The 10,133-nt window shown below is 36.7% G+C and overlaps 1 pseudogene; it reads left to right on the plus strand.

Moving 5' to 3' along the window:
* The first annotated feature begins 1,346 nt into the window (after window positions 1-1,346).
* Window positions 1,347-10,133, plus strand: part of LOC108747691 — a 20,362-nt pseudogene continuing 11,575 nt past the window's right edge.

The following is a 10,133-nucleotide window of genomic DNA, read 5'->3' on the forward strand; positions in this document are numbered from 1 at the left end:
GATGAAATTAGTCATGCGCGGGAGAATTCGTAATAGAGCTTTCGTTGCCGTCAACAATATCGGATAATTACGCCTCTGTCGGGCGATCCTCAAAATAGAGTAATAGAGAACCGGCAAAATCGGCTTGAGAGGGTTAAATTGAAATTGAAATCACTTGAAATTACTTGCAGCCTTGTGTGTGATGGCTTTGCCATCATCGCCGGTGATATCCCGTTTCGGAAATCGAATATTGCACTCTTACACAATAACTTCGCGCATTGCACATCTAAAAACGTCTGCATAAGATAACCGACGTTTAGAATTGCATATTCTCAAAATTCGTTCTATCTTATCAAACGTACTAAATTTTCCTTTATAATTTAAGAATTTATTATGTATGTCCTATATAAACACAATCACAGTTTTTGCTCTTTGGAGTAACTAAAAATATAAATTATGTAGATATATAATAGATGTAATTGTGTATGGAATTATATTATGTGTGTGTATATATAATTTTGAAAAGAGTAAAAATATTATATTATATGTAAACAAGTGTATTGTAAATTTTTGTTTAAAATATGTACCTTGGTAAAAAATACAATTATAATTGTATATGTATATATATAATATAATTACATATATTAGTACAATTAAACGAAAATTTGCAATACACTTCTTTTACATATAATATTTTATATATGACATAATATTTTTACTCTTTTTAAAACTCAATTTTTAGAGATGCTGCGTTTTTTCTCTTAATCGCTCCTAATTTGGTTATTTTTATGTGCGAAATTTTTGAGAGGTATAAATACAAAAAATTATTAAATGCTTAACTTTTCGTAGACGCAATCCGAGCATTTCTCGCGTGCTTGGAATTGTCGGAATTCTCACCAGCACGGCGGCGAAAACGATGATGAAAAAAAAGGCGCGGGATTTGCCATAAAAAATGCTAAAGCGACTGTGGAAAAGGGCGTTAACGACGTCTTCGTTAAGGGATGCCCGCGGGGCAGAGTTAAAACGGTGAGGAATCAAAAGATCGATTAGAATCGGCCGTCGCCGCGGGATTTCTCGTGCAATTCGAAGGGAGAAGTCTTGCTTTCGCGACAGGGAACGCGAGATGAGGATAGGAGGGCTGTATTTGTAAGAAATGCGAAGTGAAAGGAAGAAAAGGTAGCGCGAGAGTCACTCTCTGTTGTTCGACTTTTCACTTTACCATTTTCGAGGGAAACGACGATGTCCATCCTCTTTCTTTTCAGCAGAAATTCAATATTTTGGCTATCGAGTTTCCTATGGTAAGGGAAAGTCGCCTTTTTTCTCCTTCCTTCTCTCCTGTTCACTTTATTCGTACCGAAAGAAAGCAAATGACTTTAGAATTATTCGATGTTGAATCAATAGATGACAAACTAATGCATGATACGTTTTCCTTACGGTTGAAAAGTAATTATAAAGAATGATCCTTCAAAGTAGTTCAAAGAAAACATGAATTTTAAATTTATTCCAAAACAAAATAATTTAAACCAAAAGATAATTTAAAGAACGAAAGGATATTATTACCCAAAATTGTATGTACTTTTAAAATTATAGATTTTCAGTCGCGCAAGGTGAAATTGTGTATCTAAATTAAGTAGATTATTGTACAGTTTACTGATTTCTCATTTTGTTGAACTACCCTTGACTCATTTTCGCAGTTATCTCGATCCACGATCCGCTTTCCCACGTGAATCGCGGAATTAAATAGAAAGATCATCTCGCGATATTCGTACAGAGTCTCGGCACAAGGTACAAGGAGAAAAAGAAGGAGAGGAGAAGGAGAAGTTCAGAGTCCCACGGGCGCAAACGGGGACAAGAAACAGGAGTTCGCCTGCTGTGGCGAACAGCAAGGTAGGCGTGGCGGGAAAACATGCCGTCACAATGTTAGTTCAACTACACGACAATTATCGCCGGCGAGCTTTATAATTAAGAGGCCTTACCCGCGGCCAGGCATTTATCTAGCATCTCCAATGTGTGCATCCCGCAGCGACGATCTCGACTGCATGGAGCGACGCGACTTGGACGAAACTATACGCGATGAACTACGGCCATCGGCGCTTCTTTCCGCGCGGAAACTGCACGACTGGTTACTGTAACCGGTATACATTTTTTTCTCAACGTAGCTCCTTCCTTATTGACGACGACCACGTACTGTGATATTGTGACGCGACGATCGGAATCGGAAAGGTATTCAAAACAAGAACTTGGTATATTGACGGAACGATTGTCTTCGTCGAAAGGTTGTTTGGACAAGCCAAGATTTCAAATTCAATTTGATGAAAATAATAACGTTAATATAGTGGAATTAAACGTAATTATATAAGATGTAATCACACACACATAATATGCATATATTTACCTTTTTATATATCGAATAATATAGTAAAAGATAAAATTATATTTGTATATATAGAGAGAAGGATAAATTTATTAATATAATATAAAATAATGTAATAATACAGAATTAATTGTATATTTATTTTGTAATATATTTTATTCAGGGATATTCTTATTCATTTTATCGTGGAAATGTTTTAATGTCAAATACATATTTTTTTTTTAAGTATTTCTTAATAATCATTTGGATTCTAAAATATTATAATTAATATTTTTTTATAGAAAAAATAAAATCTAAATAAAATAATGAATCATTAATAGCTTAATAGTTCGTTCAGAAGAAATTCAGTTGTTACGACAAAAGCGGTTGGACGGATACGCGATGGCAAATCTAAGGAAAACGGTTATAGAAAAATAGTGAAACGCAGAGAAACTTGTAGCATATCCGGAACACGCAGCAGGGTAGCCGGTGGTCGCCTATTGAAATTTCACCGAGCGATACAATGTAATTCGGGGTTCAGGGTCACATCGTGCAACACGTTAACGTGCTTTAATGCGCCCTTAACGAACCCCTTAATCCAATTTTGTGCAAAGTAACGAAATTATGTGCTGGCTGACCGGAAGCCACGTCGGTGAGCTTTCAAGCTTCTCTCATTCGGCCCCTCTCGAGTGGCTGCCATTCAAACCACTCGAGAACCCAAACGAATGTGTTTGGTCTGATCCTATTCTATTTCACTGTGATCTCCTGTGAATACGTCACTTTAACGCGACGCGTCAGTTCATTAAAACGTAGCTTTAAGAATAAAGGCTGATAGAAGATATAACGGTGTCATATTTGAAGAAAAAAAAAATCATTGACAAAGGAGAAATTTTTCTTTGTAATTTTGATTCATCGTTCAAAATATTAAAATGCGTATAAAATGTATATTAAAAAATTTTCATATTTCATTAACATTATATATATCATTATTATAAGTTAAGTAGATCATATTTGTTAAATTTTATCCAATTTTTCATAATCGAGTTTTTCCGCTATTAATATATGTGTAATAATTGTTATTTTATATCAGTTGCAACTGACTTGTTTATTCGGAAAGGCAGAAAAGTGGGAATTTTTTTTACTTATTAGACTTGAGACGAACAGATTGAGACATTAGTCCGATGACAAATTCGTATAACGTGCGGAATATGTTTTTAACTGCGAACGCGGAGATCTGTTTAACAGTCATGGGGTTCGGCCATATGTGGTCCTAGGCGACACCAAGGAGGATTATCATCGGGAGATCCGTTATCTCGGTGGCACGCGTTTCCGCGTCGAATCTCTCGCTTCTTCTCGTTCAATTCTCTCCGTCGCTCACGTATAATCTCTCTCTCTCTCGCTCTCCCGCTCTCTCGTTTCCCCTATCTCGTGCTCGTCCTGCTTTATGGTCGGTACGTGATAATAGAGATGTCATCCTGTCGGTGCTTTGACAACCCCATAACACCGGCGTTCGCGTAGCGCCTGTCTGTAACGCGGCGTTGTACTCCCCAGAGATCTTGGAAACTGTCGGCGTTGTGCTCACCGCAGTTTTACGCCACGCTATTTTCGACGACTTCTCTCGTTTTGTCATATCGCATGGTCAAAAATATCGTGATCGGGTACGAAGGGTAAGTGACGTGCGATCGCGTATGCGTTATACGCTTTTAAATTTGCGCCAACTGGTTTATCCTTACTTCACGTTCGTCCCCACATTGCATCCATGAGTTCTGGTATCTAAGTTTTAAATTACAAATTTTTAATTAAAAAATTTATTAAATTGGTATCGAAAATGTTTGTGAAAAAAAAAAAAAGAAATAGAAGTTAAAAAAAATACCGGATATGTTCCATCGCACCGCGAGGATCGTAAAGTAAGATACGATTCTCAGACAGGATTATTTGTGAGAACTAATGCGATGATCAGGGATGATCGACACGCGCGAGCCAAGTATTTAAGATCGTTGGATAACGGAGTCACGTGCGAGTAGGATCTGGCAGAACATTTATTGAGAGCACCCTCTCTGTCTCACCCTTCATCGCGTCGACAGCGGCGCGATGTATTGCTTTTTGAAGGACTTTAAAAGCTGCCTTATCGGATTGTCGCCACCGAATGAATCGCGTCGCGCAGCGTATACATGTCGTCGCGTATGCGTGTCCGTCGTTTTGGGTACGGTCACTTTTCCTCTTCGCTGTACCTTTTAATCTGAATGAATACACAGAGTTGCTATTTGATCACGATGTTACGTATTTCATCGCTACGCATCGATATGGCGACAAACCGATCGTATATAGAATATAGAATACCAGATATTTATTTTATATTGACCTGTGATAATTTAAATAATAGTAAGCTTAACCGATTAAGTTTTACGAGATATCTCTACACGTTTCTTTGTTTGAAATTCGTATAACTTGGGCCCTAATTAAAATTTTTTAACCACAATTGATATTTAGGGTTAAAAGAATTATACTGAAATTCTAGTCAATGATAGGATAAGATGTCCGGAAAAAAAGATGTAAAGATTGAAAGTGAAAGTAAAAAAAGTAAGTGAGCTCTGCTTTTTATTGAAAAGTATTCAATTAATAAATAATTTTGTCTACCTTTTTTAGTACAATAAATTGATATAATTATTATAGACCGCTCAAATAATGATTATATTCATTTTTTTTCTACTATAAAAGATAGATGAAATAATTTATTAGTTCATCAGTCAGTAAAAAGGCAGGGATCACTTGCTTTTTTACTTTTTTTTTACATTTTCTGCTTTTAACCCCTTCATACTTTTTTTCTGTTCACCCTATTTCATTGTCTACTAGATTTTTGAAAAGAAAAACTTTTTTTATCTCTAAATGCTCCTAAATATCAATTGCAGCCTAAAAATTTTAATTAGAATCTATTTACAAGGCCTTGAACAAAAAAGAACGTGTAAAGGTTTTCTGAGACTTGATTGATTAAAGTAAAGTAATTATATGATATCTCAAAAAAGTGCTATTTCGTTAAAATTAACATGCACAAAGATTGATTCCAATTTATCTTAATTAAAGTTCCTTTCTACTCTCTTTTGGAAAAAGGGAGGAAGTTAAACTATAAATATCTTTGATGCAAATAAATTTTAAATTATATAAATAAAAAAATATATGCATAAATATTTTTGCCAAAAAAATATCCGATACAGAAACTTATTCGCTGATTTTGGAAATTATCTATGCACAAATATTGCAAAAAGAAATTGCATTTCACTTGATTATATTATTGTATCTTCTACATATCTATATATTTTTTATAACTGATATCTTATAACTATAACCGTGATAATCGTTGCATTGTGCACGATTGTAATTACAAGGCAAAATGATCTCTCTGCCTATTATCGTATTTTTTCGGGTTCACCGCGATTTCGAAAATTTGATAAGGTTCAATCCACAGCATGCTCGTGTCTGGCACGCGCATATATATGTATTACACACATACATACATACACACACCCACACACATATATATATATATGTATATAAATACGTATGCACGCCGGACGGTATTACAAAATTATCGCAACGTCAATGTTATCGGCGCCGTCCGTGCAGAGTGGAGCACATAGATACACGAAGCGATACGCTCCGCATGGCATAATGGAGTCGATCGGATGGTGGGACCCCCGCGTGAAACGCGAGTTCCCCATAGAATAGATCTGACTCCCTCCTCCCTTTTCGTCCCCCATATAGGGCCAACGGTGTTCGAGATAATGCGATAACGAGCTTTACTACATGACTATCGCCGCTGCGCGGATTTGTTGCCGCGATCGATTCACGCTGGTATCCAGCGAAAATAAATAGCCCCCGATCGGGTAAAATTTATTAAACACCGTTACGCAACCGTCTTCTTGCACATTAACTCCTCAACGTCGTATTTTTCCAGGAATAAACACAAAAAGATTTATTTCTATTCTTTGAGATAAAAGAGAAGCCTATTTCTTAGGATTGATTTTATCGTTTTGAATTTTAAACTTACACAATCAGTGTAATTATAATTTTTCAAGGTAAAATAAAAAGGCACAAATTAAGTTATGGTTGCAAGTAAAAAAATGCGAATCCATCATTGAACGTGTAATGTTACTATAACTTGTATTTTCAAAAAGCATAATTATTTCTTTGCTTATTTAATATTTAATTTCATAAGGTAAATTCAGCTGAAGCTAAAATTAAACCTATTATTAAAATTAAAAAATAAATATGTACAATAATAAGGTATCTCGTATTTTTACTGACATTAAAATAATTTGTACTTTGTTGATGGTATACACTTTTGTAACGCAATTGTTTCGCCCTTCTATATTTTAATTCACCTGCTTTTCAATTTCGCTAATTCGCAACGTTACACATAAATTTGCAGAATACGCGTTAAGCGTTCCCGAAATGACGAAAGTAAATCAGTGCAATCTATGAAACGCGTTAAGTGCTCACCCCCAGCGTGGGGCGTATATTAGTTGGCGCTACCTTGCGAGAAATCGCGGTGCCCCGCGTTTTGTAATGACCTCATTGTCGTGCCGGCGCGTCGACAACGCCCTCCGCCATTGTCGCTTCCTGAGAACGTTTGACTTCGCCGGTGATTGCAGGGTAAATTTCTCGGGAGTTTGCTGCATTGTCGCGCGAGAATATGAAGGGAGGCGCTTTGCGGCCACGCGGGAGGGGTGCCTTAGTTATAGTTCCTTCTCGTCTTTCTCCCCTTCTCCCCATCACTTTCTCTTTCTTATCGCGGGCCCCCAGTGCGATGCGTGTAGTTTAATGGGCCCGAGCAACCTTTCCTGAGAAGATTTCAAATTACAGGTTCCAAAAACGGCATCCCCGTCGTGGACCGTGCAACCCCCCCGTCGTGCCATCACGGAAACACGCGCGAGGCACCCCGTCTTGGAGGCGCACTATATCGCTTATCCTTTTCTTCTGTTTTCTTTTTTTTTCCCCATTTTTCTTTTTATTCTGCTTCGCGATTTCTCTCGCGATATCTTTCACTCAATTTCGCCGCTTGAAAAACGCGGAAGGAACGATTCGTGTGAAGAATCATTGCTTAAAGGGATTATAAACAATTTGAATGACGTCATATTGAGATGTCATATTTAATTAATGTCACTCTTCTACGCTTTTTAATAATGCCATCATAGGATATTTATATCAAAAATTTTATGTTTCGATTATTTTTAATAAAATTTGTACCGATTGCATCGCGTATTTTCAGTTGTCTAACGCAATATAAGAAACAAATAGGAATAATTTACAATACGCAGAAATAAAACAAATTTAAATAACATTCTTATATTTTTTAATAGAATAGCTAATAGAAATTGAAATAAAATTGTAAATTAGATTATTCAACAAAAATAATTGCACAAAAACAATGTAATATATATTATAATTATAATATGTTAAAATATACTAAAATATGCCCATTTGTTCAATTTTAATCGCAAATTTCTGAAAATTGTGATGAGATAAAACAAATTAGTAAACAGCATCGTAATTCCCTAAAAAATTACCCAAGAAACAATTACCCTCGTCGTTTTTTCGAGAGAACAGTGTTTATTATTTTTAATTTTTTTTTTTTTAGGCGAAAAAGCATGAAGAAGTTATACTGTTTTTATTAATTAATATGAATTACAGTTTAATTAATTTCTTGCTTCTTTTTCAACGCGTTACATGAATTTTACACAACCAAAAATTGTAAGTATCCGCCCTTAAATTTTTGTAGCTTTTACTAATTGTACAATAGTTGGCGTCTCATAAGACAGTTAGGGAGTAAAAAGACTGTAAATGTATATGTATATTATTAACTGGTCTTAAAGGGTGAAAACTATATACGAAAATATGTACGAGACGCGGCGGGAACGGGCAGCCGAGTGAAAATCGCAAACGGGGGAGCAGACACTCGCGTCGTCCCTTTGACGACAATCTCGCGCAAAAGGGATGATACTTTGAACTCACCGACAACTCTTTCGAGACCTTCGTTACGGCTCGTTTCGCGAGTATTTCTGCGTACGTGTATACCTAGGAAGAGCCCCATCCGGCTATTCTTATCACCGACCCTTGCCTCGGAATATTAAATGAAACGCTTTTGCCTGCCGTTCATTACCGCAACTCTGTAAATCGCGCGTCCTTTCGAAGCAAAATGGAGCACGTGAGAAGCAACGTGAAGAAATAAGATGTTGAATGTTGTACTAATTCAGTTGAATGTTGAATTGAAAATAGGTATCTTAACATGAACACAGACATTAACGTCAATCTTGCCGTAAAGATTGACAGAACCAATATAAGTATATCAATTGGCCAATGTGACATTTGCTCTGTTAAGTGTATTAATTTCATGTGGCTAATTAGAATCACGAGTTGATGTTGACATTGAATGAACACTCACTATAAAAGCAGTTTTTTAAAATAAATTAAACGAACCAACGCAATGCCTACTATGTTGGCCAAATCATAGACAATTTGTATAATAACGGTTTTTTTTGCATAATATAATATCGTAATATAATGTAAGATAAATGTAACATTCTTTCATTTTCATCTCCTTTTTTGTTGCTTTGTTCTTTTCATTATGTAAAAACTGCGATTGCCACAATCATTTCTTTCTCACTGACTATCTTTTTTAACATTGGTTTCACATTTGTTAAATGTGTGTACATAACTAATTACGCGCATGTTTTTATTTAACAGAACGTTTCACTTACATGTCGTCTAATTTAAGTTTAATGTAATGTAAGTTGTATGTTACATGTAACTTTGTGTTTGTTGAATACATATTAATTTATGCCAACATTCTGGCCAACATTAACCCATTTATTAATAGCCAAAGTATTCGTCAAAGTTGGCGTATGTATATGTACATGGATTGGCCACGTCGCCTGAAGTCGACAAGTCCACTTTTGGTGTCGTGCGTACATATTAGATATATCGATAAAATTTATTTACAATTTCCATAGAAGAATATTTGATAATTTTGATGCCTAAGAAAACAACCGAAATTTCGTCAACGTTAGGAAGTTTTTGCAACAACGTGAATCCAGATACGGTGAACGCTAAAGTCACGTTATCGTTTTCAATTATTAAGAAGAAGACAGCCTGATCTTGACGTTCGCCGTATCCGAATAAATTATCAAGTATTGTCAAGTAATACGGAAGTGAAATCGAAGCATTTTTATAAACATGCCACGTTGTATTCCCTCAAATTCGAAACGCGCGATTATAATATTACTCGCGCCCTAACACGCACTTTAGCATGCGGCATGACGTGCGATCGGGAATGCCAACTTTAACGCGAAACCGAGCGTTTTCCACAATGCGATTACGCGGGAGCGTTAATCCGTATTGTTTTTTTTTTTCCAGCAGATCGTGCGCGAACGCGGACCGGTCTGTGTGCAGAACAGTCTGAAAAAGAGATAGAGAGAACGAGTGGGAAAGAGGCAGAATAACGGATAGATTTATTCTGTTGCGAGATGAAGAGAGAGAGAGAGAGAGAGAGAGAGAGAGAGAGAGAGAGAGAGAGAAAAGAAGAGAGAAGATCGCATCGCATTCGAGCTCGCGCGTGTGCGTCGGGCGTTTTTAATGCGTGTTACCCGGCGGAACCGCAATCCGCTTTTGCGGCGGATGCCGGTACTGTCCGCAGCCCGCTGGTTGGCGGTTTCCGGTAACGCGCTTTGGCGCAAACCAGCAGGCACGCCTGATTTCGAAATTGCAAAACATTTTCACACTCTTGTGGTTCCAACGCCGCCTGACG

The sequence above is a fragment of the Trachymyrmex septentrionalis genome, unplaced genomic scaffold, assembly GCF_001594115.1.
Source record: "Trachymyrmex septentrionalis isolate Tsep2-gDNA-1 unplaced genomic scaffold, Tsep1.0 scaffold20, whole genome shotgun sequence".
In the NCBI taxonomy this organism is placed as follows: Eukaryota; Metazoa; Arthropoda; class Insecta; order Hymenoptera; family Formicidae; genus Trachymyrmex; species Trachymyrmex septentrionalis.